This window comes from Heliangelus exortis, chromosome 7, assembly GCF_036169615.1.
Source record: "Heliangelus exortis chromosome 7, bHelExo1.hap1, whole genome shotgun sequence".
Classification (NCBI taxonomy): Eukaryota; Metazoa; Chordata; class Aves; order Apodiformes; family Trochilidae; genus Heliangelus; species Heliangelus exortis.
Genome location: NC_092428.1, coordinates 26421285 through 26436778, shown reverse-complemented (window position 1 = coordinate 26436778; position 15494 = coordinate 26421285).

Sequence of the window (15494 nt, the reverse complement as noted above, 5' to 3'; positions counted from 1 at the left end):
TCAGTCTTTCTCACAGATTATTCACATATTCTGTGGGAAGTCCAGCTGGATCCTCTTTCTATGCCCTGTAAACCATGGTTGATAATATCTTTCCATTATATTCCTAAGGTGTAGCTATTTCATTTTTACCCAAGGGATCCCAGGGCTATTGTAGAGTCTATAGAAAGCTTTAAAACAATTTGTCTGTGTAGCAATTCTCCTTTAGTCCTCCCTATTGCACATAATCTCACATTTTCTTGATTTGATCATGTGAAATGTTTGCTTGACTACTGAAACAAATCACAATCTTTTAAAGGGGAAAAAAAAAACCAAGAAATGTCTAGAGGGGCTACGTGTTATCTGTAATGCTTGGACAAACTGTGCTCAGACAATACATTGCTTGATTAGATGCTAATTCCCTGTGGTTTATCTTTAAGGTACATAGTTCAGCAAATTCAGTCTTAAAAACAGCACATACACCTGGACAAGTCAATACAAAAAAGTAACAGTACTAATAGAATGACAATATCCAGTCTTCCTAACAAAGGATTTTTCCTCATAACTACATTTAATTTCTCTTTCTTTTTTTTTTTTTTTCTTTCTTTTTTTTTTTTTTTTTCTCTATTGGGGATTTGCACAAATTACATAAATGGACAGAGCATCTGCTGGGAGCACAGTAATCCAAATGACTGCTAACTGCTTAAAAATTGCCTGCAAATATGCTATTGGCTTTGTTATGCCTAATAATGACTCATTGCTGAATTATCTATTTCTTTATTGGTTATGAGGACAAATTAACTAAGCAAATGGAAGTGCTCTAGACTGAAATGCCTGTTATCTTAGACCTCATCAATTGGTTCATTGAAGTTATTTCCTCCTCACCCTGGCTTCCCAGAAAAGCTCTTTGCTTCACCATGGGAAACTGATTTCTTCATTCACATGCTATTATTCCTGAAGCTAATGGAGATATTTTTAAAATAGTGTTATCTAGACCACATTTGGCCCTGCCAGCCCAGCCTGGAATGACTGACAGGAGATGTATCAGCATGATGGGAGCAGATCAAAGTGCTCATAAACCCATGATTCCCCACATGGTTTCCTGCCTGTAAATTGGACAGAGCTGCTTGGGCTGGATGAAACCAAAGCCATGAGGTGCTCCTTCTGAAGATTCCTTATCAGTGAATCTTATCTGCTTTTCAGAACATACCTCCAGTCATGGAAGTCTCCCACCAGTGTTAATACTGGCAGAGCTTCCCCAGCGACAGCAGCCACTGGACTGCTGCCATCAGGACTCTGCCTGGTGTGAGGACCTTGCTGCCCTGCCTCTGTTGTGTGATGCTGGTGGCACTGGTGACCAGGTGGTCCTGGTAGGGACAGGGTAGCATGATTTACTGCACTTGCACAGCACCCAGCTTGGGTTCCCTGTCCCAGCTGAGGCTTTCACTTGTTGAGTGGGGACTTTTACATCCTGAGGCTCCAGAACCAGCAGGGCTGAAACTTACTCTCAGGTCCAAGATCTGTAAGGTTTCTGCCTCACATGGGAGATTTGAATGCTGTTGTGTGAGGTTTTCCCTTGTCACATCTGGACCCCAGAGGGGCTGGTCAGGAGCACTTTAATTTCAAGGGTTGCAGCATCAACAGGTTCCAGTGCAACCAGTGGCTTGAAAAACGTCTGATCCAAACATCTGCAAGATGAGTCCTGGCATTCCAATGGGGCTTGGTGCTAAATCTTCTATAGCTGATCTAATTCCCTGTACCTTCTTCAAGAGAAGAGCTGATACTCACACTTCTGTCTTACAAAGTTTCTCAGTAAATCTAAAGACAAAGAAAGTCATTACAGTCACCTTCAACTTCAGAGTCTACCACAAACTACTACTGCTCAACAAAAACAAACTTGAAGACATCTTACCAGGTAGTTTGAGCTCGTAGTCTTCACTGCAACAGGTATTAGTTGTAAATTAATTTTTTCTTCAATTAATCATATTCTGTTATCCACACCTTCATGCTTTTGTGTTTGCAATAAAGTAGAAGTGAGAAAGAAATAAAATTGAACCACCTAAATTTTTCATTATAAACTAGAGAAATAGGCAGAAACCTCTACAAATAATCCTTTAACACAAATAACAAAAACTTCATTACCCTTCTTAAATCCATAGAGAATTATGTTTTAACTGAAAAGAATCTCTTTTTGAAAGCAGGAGAAGTGAAGAGCTTCGTTCTCCTGTGAAGATCAGGAAGTAGCTTTCAATACAGTGCAATAAAAGCTCAAATCACAACTTTGACTTGAGTAGCCCCAACTTAAGAAAATCACAGATCTGAATCTTCTCCAAAACTGGACTTTGTAGCAACCTTTGTAACGAGGGACAAGAAGATGTCCCCATCTGATACTCCTAGCTTTCAAAACCCCCCATCAGTCAGGTCTGAGTGCTGTGTTGGATGTGTTAGTGGGACAGTACAGATTCAGAGCAATGAAATACCTTTGACTTTGATAAAATTTGCACATGTGCTGAGGGCTGATGTTGAACCTCCTCATCACTTCATTCTCATCTTAGCCCTCAGGCTTAAGTGAAATCTATTTGCCTTGTACTGACTTTTTTCACAGGGCTGATTTTCTTTCTATGTGAGGTTTGTCTGTGCAACATAACCCAGGAAGGAAAGAGGAATGAGAAATATCTCACTCCATTCCTAAAACATGTCCAAGATTTCCTCTTAAAATATCTCTGATAATGACTTTCAAATGCTGGTGTGTACACATTCTTTGGAGAAGGCAGTCATTCAAAGAAAATGTGCATATTTCCAGGGCTGATTTTGGTTTTCAGAAGATGGAATTCCCTAAAACACACCCTTAAATAAAAGGGAAGTTTCTATTTCTCTAATGAATGAATCTGAAGAACAAGACATTTAATTTCTTTTTTTTTTTCTTTTTTCTTCTTTTCTTTCCCAGTTTGCCAGAAAGAAACATCAACCCTGAGGAACATTTGCATGTAATTGCATAGCTCATCTAGCTTTTCCTGATAAAGTGATATGGCAGGCAAGCCAAGCAACAATGTACAACCAGACTAAATTCTTATTGCCAAGATTAGCTTCAACTCCTCGTCAGATTTCTTGGTGAAAATATACTTTAAGGTCAGCTGATGGCTAGATATTATTGCCCCAGTAAAAAGTGTTGCAATGGCTAAACACTACAGCTATTGCAATAATTTATTCCTTTTAGTGATCTAAAGATGCAGGAGTCCTCAACTTCTCATCATAACTGAAAATCTCTGGTGACAAATTGATTTTTTGGAACCTGCCAAGTTCCTGTAGTAGATTTAAAATGAAGCAATCTTTAATTTATTCTTAACATTTAATCCCAATAAAACACTCAAAAGGCAGCTTCTAGTGGCATTCGGAATGCAGCTGTTTAATAAAATAGCAGGAGCAATTCCAGTTTATGGATGGATCCATTTCTCTTTGTCTCTCTACACAATAGACTATACCCATGGCTAGCTGGGTAATATGGTTAACCCCAGAACTGACTTCACCATGGTGTATTTTGTTTGGACTATGGTGCTCAAGCCTTCACATACATAGAGCCCCATTGAAGTTACATTAGGTCAAAGCCTAAGAGATACTGAAGAAATAAATCCAGTCAGGTGTCACCACTTCATCATATTTAAATCAACTTATAAGGGTAAAGTATACACAGAAGCAAAGCCAACCCCAGTGACATTCCAAGTTTTCATCTCTCATTTCTACAGGACACCCTTCAGAAGATCCCACTAAGGGATGAACTGTCAGCTAAGATGTGTGGATCTGTTCTTGTAGCACAGTGTTTTGGGAAAGAAATCTACTATTACCTAGAGAAATGTCATTTGAAATACCATCAAAACAGACATGTATAACACCAATATTTTCCAGTTCTCAAAGGCTGTACTGGTTTTTTACATGGTTCACTCACATAGTAAGAAAGTTCACATTTTCCTGATGTTCAAGTGTCTGGTGCTAGCAGCAATGCTGCCAGCATCAAGCCTCTTCTCTCCATAGAATTCCTCATAACTGCAAAGCACATTTTTGCTTTCTTCCATCATAGACTTTTTTGTTCACTGTTGGCCAAATAATGCTGATAATAATCCCTTCTAGGGAAAGAAGCATACAAGCATAAAAATTACCTTTGTGTCTTGTAAAGGCAACACAATCTCTAGTTCCCCATGGTCATTTGTCATAGGAAAATGAAAGTGTTTAATGTTATTGACCAACACTACATCCTCAATCTTCTTTGAGAGCCCAGAACTTTTGGTCATGGGTTAGATACTAGCCAGCCATGCTTGCCACATCAATATAAAACACAGATTTCAAGTTCAAACTTTCCACTTTAAAAAACATACATTGTTCTGGCATTTTTCAAACATCTACACCTAATTACTGTATGCATGTTCTGATTTAACCTCTCACATCTCATAAAAAAGCCATGTGAGTGGGTAAGATTGCACAGGGGGGTTCATATCTCTTACCAACAGCTTCTGACCTCTGAGGTCAGAAGCTTCACCTGAAAGGTGAAGTCAAAATTGAATTAAAATCTGTCCAGCACTGTTGGAAGACCTAGGCACAAAGTATACAGTCCTTTCAAACTGGTCAGATAAGAGTTTCTTTGGTCATGGCCAGATATGAAAGAGTTAAAGACAGCAAAAAGAAGACAGGTCTGCAAGATCTGAGTTTGAGCTGAAGAGGAAACCACTGAGACAGCTGCCATCAGGCTGACCTGTTGTGTCTCTTGGTTTCTTTGCAGTTCTTCATCTGTCTCTGTCCATCTGGTGACCCTTGCCTTCTGCTTTGATTGCAGGCTCTTGGGACTTTTGGAGCTTCTGGGGGTTTGGGAGTTTTGGAGCCTGTACTGTGCTTGGAACAAGTCCACAAGTCCTAGTCACGAATAAGGGTCCCTCATGTGATTATAGCAATGATAGAGATGGACCAGAATTCCCATCCTTCAGGAAATCCTGGTGGTGTGATTATTTTCTCTTCTGGAACCAAAAGCAGATATTTCTCACAGAAAGGAAATTATTTAAAAATAATTAATGACCACCATTAAGCTATTGTATTTGAGTGATACCAAACCTAGGTCTGTGAAGTATTACATGTAAAATAATCAGCATAATATAAAGAGTTGTTAATATGACCTAAGAGTCTAAACAAAAATAATTGAAATGTCAGTGACATAGCAAACCTTTTTATCTTTGAAGGTAAGGAAGATTTTGTCTTACTGTAACAAAATGTTTCAGCATTACTAAAATAAAATTATAGAGTCACAATTATTCATTTTGACTTCTTATCTTTGAAAACATCATAAGAGTTGACACATTCCTGAAAAATATTTCATAGTGATGAAGCCACAGTTGTTTGGTAGGAACCTGTCTCTTTAGAAAAGCTCTACCTCAGAGAGTTTAGCTTTGGCCTGATGTTAGAACACTGCATAATGAAATCTTGAGAGGACTTACATTTGTGATGGCCTTGGGTGGAAGCACATTTTTGAATGAGTAAACAACAAAACTCTCCCTGCATTAACATTCAAGATAGATCTAAAAAGGCAGTGCTCCAGCCTTCAATTATTTTTTGTGAAGCCCTTGAACAGAACCAGAGAAACCTGGAAAAATTTCACTGCTGTAGCAAAAAGCATACAATTAGATTAGGAAGCAGTATCAACTCCATTGTGCCCAGGCATGAATTCACAATTATTGTTTTTGGTTTTTTTTTCCAAATAACTGAAGATCTTTGAATAAAAAGCTTTGCTATTAAGGTAGTATCTGATAAGTTGTATGTTTGTGACCATTGCACCAACAGTTTGTGCAATCCACCATTCAGAGGGTTTACACACTCAAGTTTGTCCCTTTGCCTGGTGGATAATTTTGCAGAAGATGTTGATGGTCCTGTCCTTGCCTTTCCTAACTCAGGACCCAGTATTTCAGAGACAGGAGAAATGAATGCACTGTGAACACACTGAGTCCACTATTTCTATAAATGCATAGAAAGCAGCAACATTCAAGACAGAACAAAATGGGAGTGCTGGGCTCTGTGCTGGGCTTGGCATTCATCATCCTCAGAGGGGCTTCACAAAAGCACCTGGTGTCAGCTTCCTAGCTCTCCAGCTTCAGCCTTGGCTCAGCATGTAAGTAATAAGTGGATAACTTTTCTCATCTTTTCTTGTTAAAAGAGAAAGTGAGAGGAAGAAGCAGCAAACCCAAAATACTTTTGATCCATGGACCTTTTCCATCTTCCATAAAAGATTTTTTGGCCTTATAAATAAGTTTGTGTTAACAGACGAACATCATAAATAAAGGCCAGGTTTGAAGCTGGCAAAGAGAGGAACTGCATCTATTAAATGTGGCTCACCTCCACGAGTGTACTAAACTATAAAAAATATAACTGACCTGGTTCCACAGCCATGAAAAACAATGCCCTGGGCATACACATTTTACCTCTCAGGACACCACTACTGGAGCACTGTGTGAGAGCTAACATCCCCCCTTGAGGAGCCTCCTTAGGTACTGAAGTGACAAAACAAAAAGGAGTCTCTAGCTGAGTAATTCATCACAGTGCTTCCTTCAAAGCTCTGTCTCCCTGTATGGATAGCAAAGGGATGTAGAAAAAACAGAAAATGGTCTCTTCCTACCTCTCCCCACCCCAGACAACTGGAAACCTCATGACAGTGTGTCAGGGCTTCCTGACATGGGGCAGTCAAACACCTATATTCAGAGCATCCCAGCTTCCCAAAACCCAAAAGTTTTAGAGCTTCTCCAGTTTTGAAGAACCCAGTATCTGTGAAAAGAGATCCACTGGGCTCACTTTCTTGTTTTTAATTTAACAGCTAGAGAGCTGCTGCCCAGTGTTAGCATGATGGCAGCACCCTGCTTAGACCACATCCAGCTCCCCGCCACCTAAAGAGCCACAGTGTGGACCTCATGTCCAAAGCAAGACATGATGGGCCAAGTCCCCACAAACCTTCACTGGAGAAATGAAAGAGCAATGGAGTCAGGAGATAGACAGGGATATACCAGTGTCCTGGTCAGAGTTCTGCTTTCAGGGCCCTTGTTTTTTCCAGTTTTTTCCTTGTTTTTTCCAGGACCCTTTCCTCACCATGTTCATCACCATCTCTGCTTGTCAGAAAGCTGTTTGCATCATCTCCTTGTTCATTCCTTTGCCACTGATGATTTCTGACCAGTCTCTAGCCAGTTCATCATAAATGGCCCCTGTCAATCCAACCTTGATCCTTGTGCAATACTTTAATAGCAAGGTCAGACCAGACCAAGCAGACTTGAGACTACAACCCAGTTCAGCTCCAGGTTGAAGCCAATACAGAGCATCAGGTCAGCACAGACTGCAGTTGAGGACACAGGATCTCCTCCTACCATCATTTTGTGCTCTCTGTGTGGCCTTGAGAAAATTACAATACTGCTAGACCAGACTGTGGCTACAAGCAAGGGTGTTAAATCTGCTAATTCACATGTAAAATGTGCTTCTACTACTTCATGAGGCCCTCTGATATCTACACTCGAGAGGTGCTAGGGAAACAAGCAGGGTTATTCACAGAGATCCAGAAAACACAGCCAATAACTGATTTTTGTCTGTCTTCAACCCCAAAGCAGGTAAAATTTGCCAGTCTTGGCAGAATTTCACTGTTAGCTTTGGTTCACCTGACCTTGATCTCCTGCAAAGCAGGAATCCACAGAAAGACACCCTATATATATATGTATATGTGTGTGTGTGTGTGTGTGTGTGTGTGTATGAGTGAATGTGGGAGCTGCTGCCCCACTGAATTTCAACAGCCCAGCTTTACCTTACCTGCTTGCTCTGTGGGTCTGGCCACATGAACATCTTGCCACAAGAAATGCTAAGGTGCAAATTCACAGCTGCTCCCCAAGAACTGTGTGAGCTTGCAAGCCACGATGGATGCAAGGCAAGCCAGCCCTTGCTCTTGGACAGTTATTTTATATTTAATGCAAGGGCTCTCCACAGGTTACTCGTGGGGCCAAGTGCAAGCACAAGTTACTGCAGACTTGCTGATGTGCTGTAAGTTTGCACCATATATCACAACCTCCTTTAGGAACAGATCGCTGCTGGGCATGATGATTATAAGGGCAGTAAGATGGGCTCTGGGCTTCTCAGATCATAAAGCCCTGCTTGCCCCCTGGTTCTGCAGGTCTTGACAGCAAATTGCTGCAATGCTCTGAATAGCCAAACCTAGGGCTGAATTCAGTGGGTACCTGCTGGAATGGCCAAGTGAGCTTGGTGAACCACAGACAGACCCTCTCCCCCTTAACAAGTGGCTCACCAGCACCAGCCCCAAAGGTGCAGCAGTGTTTCCTGCACATCTTGCCAGGGATTCACCCAGCCCAGGGTCCATAAGTGTCCCATGCTGTGTAGGTGTTATCCTGAGGTCTGAATTGCAGTTTTGGGGTGTTTTACCTGCATTATGAGGGCCAGATATCAGGTCTGCTATGCAGAACAGAAGGTCTACCATCAGAAGGCAGACGTTATTGCAGGATTAAACCACCACCATCAGTCTGAGCTCAGATGTGCTGCGGTGAAGGGGTTGGTGGGGCTGGCTCTAATGTGGAAGAAAAGCAAAACTGCTTCTCACAGCCACCATCCTGCTGATTTCTGCAGTGCTATGAGCCTTTAAAACCTTTTTAACTACTTACATGCTCCCATAGTCCTTACCTCAGCCCAGCTCTGCACGCCCAGGTCCCTGTTGCCTCTGATTGTCACTCGGGGAACCATGTGGGGACAGCAGTGCCTGAGGGTTGTTGTTGCATGTACATTTTTTATTGTAGAGCTGAGAAACCTCAAGTCACTTCTGACTGGATTACTTCATGGTGGCTTCCAGCTACCAGACTTGGAGGGGGAACATTCCAGCTCATGGCATCCACTCTGAGATGTGCTCCTAGTATCCCTAAATTAAATAATAGATGTAAAGAATTTAGATACAGTCCCAAAGACAAAAAATTCTAAATTCTGCATCTGCTACCCTTGGCCTTTCACAGTAACATAAAAAAGTCAATTTTTAATGAAAGTGACTGCTAAACCAAGATTGACTTCTTGGTGGTGTTGCCTTAGGTCCAGTTCTGATGGATTTCAGGCAGGAATGTTCCCTGACAGTGAAAAAGTCTTTTCAGGTGTCTCAAGCCAGGCATCCCAAATCAGTGACCACTTTTGAAAATAAAAACGTAGGTCTGGGAACCCGTTCCCACTAAGTCTTGTTTATGCAAGTACCTGGCTACAATGGACTGCTTGTCTGTGCAATGGCCAGGCTCTGAGTAAGGATTTGCAGACTCAGCCTCCTAAACATAGCCAGTGGAATCCCGGCCCTCCTGAAATCAAGGGAATTTTCCCTTTGACTTCATCTGGGACATGGATTTCATTCTCTGTGTTCCCACCTACAAAATGTGATTAACCAGGCTGCTGCTTTTCACAGGAGGGTTGGGAGGTTGGAGCCATTAGTGGTTGCAAAGCATAATTTTGTTTCTTAGGATGGAAGCTGCTGTTGAAATCCAAAACGTTGTTAATACAGATTTTTTTAATCACATCACTTCTTGAGCATTTTGCAAACAAGCAAACAGAATGCCTGAAGCTCCCCAAAATAAAATAACTTCACCTTTAGCACTTGAACTTGGAAGTGCCATATGTCAACCTGGGAGTGCAATGTCTGCATTTCATGAGCTGCAAAAACTCCCTGGGGGAGACCCAGGGACCGCCAAAAGTTCTTCAGGGGATTCTCTTTTGTACTGAAACTGGGGAACTCTCAGCGGGCTTACCCAGCTGCTGGAAATTCTTCCACAGACACTGATGTGCAGTGCTGTTCCAAAACAAATATCTCCGAGTCCCACACTTCATCCATCTGTTTCACATTTCAAGGAGTTAGTGTTCCACACACAAGTGTGTTGAGAGACCAAGAGAGCAAGCTGGACCAAGAAAGGGGGGTAAAAAAAAGAGAGGGGGGGGGGTAAAAAAAAAGGGAAAGGAAGACAGAAATCAAGCTGCTCTCCAAATACTGTATACAGAGTCGTTGGGCAGGGCTAGCATGGAGCTGTAAGAGCCAGTGAGAAACCAAAGGATCTCCCCCCTAGAACCTCTCTGAAATATAAGACGTTAAATTCCAGCTCAGAACAATACAGAGAGCTCAAGCAGAAGCACATTAATGTCAGGGAGTAGTGTGAGTCAAATTTGTCCCTGATGTCAAATCATTGACTGGAAAGCAGCTACACCAGGAATGAGGGAGGCTGCAGGTTCCTATCACTTGACCTGGCTTCTGCTACACTCAAAGTCATAAACGACACCCGGTGCTGACCAATAAAAAAAATAAAAGTCAGGGTCATTTTTGTAGTTCCCTAGGTCTGATCCAAACCCTTCAGACTGCTGGAAAGTTAAGTGAACTGCTCTGCAGCTTTTGTTTTCTGTAATTGTCCCTCACACAGTGCACTGGGGGACTGCTGACTGCATTTCATACATTTTTTGGCAGCGGCGTTCCGAGTCGTGTTAAGGGTTCATTAATCTGCTTGCCACTAGGCCCCTGTGAAAAGAGGAAATTGTTTCACACTTGCTGAAAGACAGAGAAAAGAGTTTAGAGAGGAAGGAGAAACAGATTAAATGGGAAATACAAGGAGAGACAGGTTTGGGGTAGTGTTTTGTCACTTCTGGAATGGTACAAAGGCTCACATGTGAACTCAGGGAATGCAACAGACTTTTGTTCAGGGAAACTGTGCTACTGTGTCATTAATTAGCCCAAGAAGAGAGATTTGGCTGCAGCTCATCTCTGCTCAGATTGTGTGAGCTGAAACAATCGAGGCCCATTTCCAGGATAAGATGGCAAAAGAAATGAAGGGGGGTGTAAGAAAGATATTTGTAAAGAGAGCAAGTAATGAGTAAACTGACATCATGAATCAAAGTAACAATCATTTTAGGGGAAAGAGGCTGGTGGGCTGGGAAGCAATGATTTTCCCGAGAAAGACGGTGTGACACTGGCACATATTGTGTCTTCTAAGTGATGTCCAGCTGCTTGAATAGGTTCACACAGTTAACTCAGTCCAGACTCTCCATGTGGTGCCCAAGGCACTCCTGCAGCCAAGGTTCAGAATTAAAGCACACTCGAGGCCTGAAGATACATTTCGTCTCCCAGTATGCTCTCTGACCCTTCATCTCAACACCCTGGCACACAAAACAGGGCTGGAAAGAGCATGCAGGACTCCCAGGTTTCACACCACTGCATGGGTGTGGGTGGCTGGAAGGAAACACCAGGAGAAATGTTCTCCCAAACCTTGTGGTTGCCTCCTGGCAGCAGCAAATTTTCTACAAAGGCAAAAGCAAGAGTTGTTGTCACCATTTTTCACAGCAAACAGCTCTTTGAGGGTCCCATTGATTTGGATGTCTTTTACACAACTACTCATATACATCAGGGTTGCAGGACCAGGGCCAATACTGTGCTAAAGCAGTGAAGATCAGACATGCAATAAGGGTGACATATTGAGTTTTCACAAAGCAAAAACAAAACCAAAACTGAACTGCTGTGGTTTGAGCTTCCAGGCCTATCAAGCTTCTCTCTGAAGATGAGTGGATGTTCTGATAAATGGTGTCAACATTGCCTCACACAGAAATGTGCTAACCAAGGCAGGCTTTGGTTTCTCTCAGTGAGTATGAAGAGCTAAGGCAAAACAAAACTGGAGAATAGTTTAGATTGGAAATAATCTATTTTATCTGAACCATAAAAATACAAGACTTCAGCTGCTGAATAAATTCTCATTGTGAACAAACTCCAATCAAGAGCTGCTCTTCATGAACTCTAATGCAAGCAAACTGGTTGTAGAAGGCAATAAGATTTGCTGCATCGAGCTTACGGGTTTTAACAGTTTGGGGCTGGTTCAGAGTTCAGTCACCTCTTAAAGAGAGATACTTGAACTCTACCCCCAGTTCAGCTGCTCAGAATCAAGGTCATACATTGTTGAGTAAGAAACACCAGCATTTTACATTTCACCTTTTTATAATATTAAAAGGTAGTTTGGTTGGTATGTCTTCAGAAGAAGAAGATGTTTTCTTCAAAATGTTCCTGCCTTACTCTCTTCATTCTGCAGTGTCTTGCCTGTTTGACTGTGTTTAATTTCCACACAAAGGTAAAGGAACAAATGGGCAGATGCTTGTGCATTAACATTACACGTAGCATTTGGCAAGGCACACCTCACCACTGCTCATTCCAGGAGTAGAATTTTTTTTTTTTTCTTTTCCATCGGTGCTTCATGGAAATTTGCAATCGGCCAAATGAACAGGAATAACCCATGACATTATGCCTCCCACAACTGAGTCACTGCTGGTGTGACCAGGATGAAGTCGTGTGCTCCTGCACCACAAAGAGGGCTACAGTTTCTCAGATATTTGATTGACTGTTAAATGAATGGCAAGCACTTCATTCTCTGTAGTGTATCATGATTAATTCATCTCCTTCTCCTACCCCGCTGTACACGTCGTCGTGGGCTTCATTCATGAACTGAAAAAGACCTGAGCAATGCTTCCTTACTCACAATTTTGTTTCTCCATAGAAGGTCACAAAATATACCATGGCTGCAGGTGGTCTTATGTAAACAAAGCAATCTGGCCAGAGTTCAATGCTCAGCAATATAATATTGTCAAGTGATCATTTTGTTGAAATAGTTGGATGCCTATAAAACATCTGCAAATGCTAAATTTAAAATACAAATAAAGCCCAAAGTTGGAAACTCCTCAGACTTCTGGTGAAAACGTTGTTTTGCAGAACACAGCTCCTCTTGTCCCGTGTAAGCCTATGTGGACAAACAGCTCAGCTTCTGATAGTGCCAAGAAAATGGTCTTTGCATGGGTGCAGAGCTCTTTTATTACTGAAAAATCAGAGCCCAGCTTCCCAGAGAAAAAAGTGATGGGAGAGCAATAAAAATCAGCTTGGGAAGTAGGGGGAGAAGGCTCAGGGTGATATTCTTGCAGATTGTGAAACCTAAATTAAACAGAAGAATGAAATCATCTTTCTGTTACTTATTTAGCACTTGGCTGAGATGTTGGGCCCTGTCCTGAGAAAAGTCCATAAATGGTATCACCCCAGGAGCAGGATGGTATAGGAATTAAGACATGGGGATGCTCATCTGAGATAGAGGTTCCTGCTGACTTTTTGTCCCACAGAGGACAGTCCCTGGCTGATGGAGCAGAGGGAGATGAAGATGTCACCTCAGTCTGTCCCCACTCCTGTGTGTTTAACTGTGGACTGTGAAGCAAAGGAAGGGTTAGAGCCAAAGCTCCCTCAGCTCACCATCTGTCTGCTCCAGCAAATTGAAGTCTTGCAGCAGTGCAACATCTTCTGAAGGAGCCCGGGAAACTGAGGGAGGGAAAAGTCAGGAGCTGGGTGATTTAGGAGGTTACAAGACTTCTATGGAAAAGGGGCTTAAAAAGGGCAGCTGCCACCTGACCTTACCCCAGAGATGAAGGCTAATACTGTTAAAGCCTCCCTGTAGGTAGTCAGCAGGAGTCCTTAGGTTTTGATTTACCACTTAACAAATCTGAACCAGTGGAGAGGAGAAGAATGGAACAGACAAAATATTTCATACATATTTTTCCATGTTTGTTTTTCAGCCCTCCTGACTTTTCAGCTAACACCCTTATTCACATTTCCCAGGTGACACCTACTTCTGAGGGCTTTGGGGTTAGAGGACAAAGTCACCGTGCCGGCTCTCAGCATATCTGCAGCAATCTGTGCTGTCGAGGAGACAAAGTGCTTTGGAACAGCAGGTGGTGTTGCAGGTTAGGAGTGAGCTACAAAGCAGAGTTTTGCTCAGCTCTTGACTGCACAATGTCTGGCTCAAGCCCGTGCTATTCGTCTCTGAGTTCCCGTCCAAGCTACAGCTTGAGCTGCACTCGCGCTCGCAGCTGTGCTGTGTTCAGCACCATCAGCAGAGGTTTCCTGGCGTGGTTCTGCGATCCAGCTTTGCAGCCTGGGATTTCTCTAACAATTGTGTGAGTCAAAATCATGCTCTTGCCTGTCCCTCTGGGTAATATGTCACTTAATTGGTTAATACGCTTATAATATCGCTTAAAGTCATAGCGGGCATGGACACAAATGGCTTTGAAAAGCAGCTTCAAATGCAATTACAAGCCTTATTGGCTTTTAAAAGAAAGAGAGAAAAAAATCCCCTCTTCTGTTGCTGGCACAGGTGGGACTAATTGTGTAGATGGGTCAAGAAAGCCTTTGGCATTTTTACCACAGCACTAGGTCATTCTTTCAAGCAGTGTGTGATAAGGATTTTCTCCGCTGTGCAGCCCTGAGCAAGTTTGGGTGATGTTGGGTTTCCAACACCCTTTGCTGCTGGAAGCATCCTCTGCCCCCCAGCTCTTGTGGGGGGCAGCCGAGGGCTGTGGAAAGGGGACAGCATCTAGGGGCAGCAGACCCAGGGGGCACCCCTGAAACCAAGGCATCCCAGTCACATAAGGAATAACTCTTCTATGACAGTGTTCATAAATGGATAAATAATTTAACAAATTCCCCCTTTCCCCTTATTAGATGAATGACCAGTGCCAACCTGAATTTTCTAGAAGTGTCAATGTCCCTCACCAATTAAGTAAATATTGCTCTCCTGCAATCCACAGGCACTGCTGCCCTGCAGATGCATACAATTCATTCCTTGTGTGAGAAAAACATACACATTAATGATATATTCAAACTGTAACAAAGCAGTTAATTTATTCGCTAATACATCTTTTCTGCTTTAGAGCCTATCAAGTAATGAGCATTTAATGACCCATTCATTTTCCTAAGAACTGCTGCGTGGCACAGTGGAATCAATACAAAAGATGACCATTTTCACGCATCAGATAATCTTATCTACAAGGTTAAGATAATATTATGTTAATGTTACCTGCATTATCTTGCATGCTTTTGACTCCTTTGAGAAGGATTCATTTGGTTTTAGCAGTTTTGCCTCCCAGATGATTTCCATTTAATTTTAGCTTTGCAATTATCCTCTGCACTTGGTCAGATCCAGTAAACAGTAGTGAAAAAACAAACAATCAGGAAAAAAAAAACAAAACAGCTCAACAGCACAGGCAAATGTTGTATTTGACCTGCTTTAACCTCCAGCCTGCTCTGTAAAGCAGAACCAGAGAAGGTAGTAAAGAAAGGCCAAGCTGCAGCTGAAGTATGGCTCTTGAACTCACTTCCGAGTGCCTGCTATGAATAATTGAACATAAATTAAAAGCAAACAGAAACAAAATAAACCCCCTTCAGACTAATATCCCTCTCAGCCTTCAGTCTGTTCAAAGCCAGGCCACGATGGCTTGGAGGCAATGCCATCCATGTGTGAATCCTCACATGAGAAAGACCAGGTCTCCTTGAAAAACTCAACCTCTATCTCCACTGGGACAAATGATGGTGTCACAGGTGCACTGTGGGCTAGGGGCAGCATCTCTGGTGTGCTCTTTACCTCTGTTACATGAGACAACATCACTATCATCCCTGCTAGCAGTAGCAAATGTAT